The sequence below is a fragment of the Amaranthus tricolor genome, chromosome 1 (assembly GCF_026212465.1).
Source record: "Amaranthus tricolor cultivar Red isolate AtriRed21 chromosome 1, ASM2621246v1, whole genome shotgun sequence".
NCBI classification, from domain to species: domain Eukaryota; kingdom Viridiplantae; phylum Streptophyta; class Magnoliopsida; order Caryophyllales; family Amaranthaceae; genus Amaranthus; species Amaranthus tricolor.
Genome location: NC_080047.1, coordinates 15,677,349 through 15,679,006, shown reverse-complemented (window position 1 = coordinate 15,679,006; position 1,658 = coordinate 15,677,349).

Here is a 1,658-nt window from a genome sequence, read left to right as displayed (position 1 = left end):
TTCTTCCTTCTTAATTCTTGAGTTTTTAGATTGATTTGTGAGATTATCAATTTCATCATCATTTCTTCCATCTTAATTTCTTGAGCTTTTGGATTGTTGACGAATTGATTGAACTTTTTGTGTTTTAATTGATTAAATTTAGATTGTTGAGTTCATAAATGAGTAATTACAATGCTATTTTTCGAGGTAAAATTAAAAGCAATGTTATATGAGAAAAAGAAATGAGTTTCTTGAATAGTGCATAACAACCTTATTACATCCTTATTTTCCTTTTTTTTAATTGTTATATATAATACACAAAAACTTGTATGCGGCCTCTTCACGCATGCTACCATAAAAATTTTATACTTGTCGAATGCAAGCCTTAAAACATTCATTTTAAGACTTAAAAAGCCAAATCTAACACGTATAACCCCAACTACTACCCTTAATTTTCCTTCTCGAGAGGCTTAATTTAATATTTTAGCTATCGACTTCAACCCTTAAAACAACCCTTCCATTACTTAAAATGCCACTTCTAACTCCCAAAACCCCTACTCTACCCCTGAATTTTATATTTTACTTACCTATTCCAACGGCAAAATATCCATTTCAAGAATTGGAATGTCTATTTCAATGGTTTAAAGTTTGTCAAATCTAAGACATAAAATGCCTATTTCAAGATCCAAAATGTCCAATTCAAGCTTTAAAATGGAAACTTTAAAATTATGGGTTGTATCTATGAGTTGTCGCACGTATGCAACCGTCTTTGGACGGGATGATCTCATACAATTTGGGCCGGCCCAATTCGCGCGTGTAACAGCATTGCACGCTTTCGCTTGTTTTTCCATTTCCTGGGCAATTATCAAATTTGACCTTAAAGGTATCAATTTTGACCTTAAAAATATCAATTTCAACGTAAAGTAAACTCAAATAGATCAATTTAAAAAAAAAAAAAATTCAATTTAGACTTATAAGTGATCAAATTTGACGTTAAGCTAATTAATTTCTACCTAAATATGGTCTTGTTTTTGCAATTTCAAAACGAAGTTTAATAAAATGGTATTATTCTATCATTCTATGGATGAATTTCAAATACAAATGAATGGTCAATAAAACTATTAATAATAGTGTTAAAATATTGTGTAATACAAATATTCTTATTCAATGCATACATGATGGTTTTAATGGAATATAAGATTACTTGTACTCTTTAATCATCGATCAATAATAGTGATATTGCTCTTTCCTCAACAGTTTCTGTTCATAATGGACTTGAAAATAAAGTGTAGGTTTAATGTTTGCTTACCCGGGATGTGAAGGTGGAGGAAGTTTCGATTTTGAATTATGTTTGCCATTTGATTCAATGACTGCTCTTGGAAATAACAAAGAGTTCAAGGCTTCTTTATTATAAAAAATTTCAATTTAGATATAAGAATGATCAATTCAGACCTTGAAGTAATTAATTATGATTAGTTAAAACTTATAAAAAAATTCAATTTTGACTTTAAATGTATCAATTATGACTTAGATGGATAAAAAAACTGAGCGCATATTAAGAAAAATTATAACTAGAATGATTGCGCTATCCATCTCATATTGTGACGGACTTCTTCGAAATCAATTGTTGCTATATATTTTATATAGCATTATATTATGTTGGGCCGGAATTAAAGAGT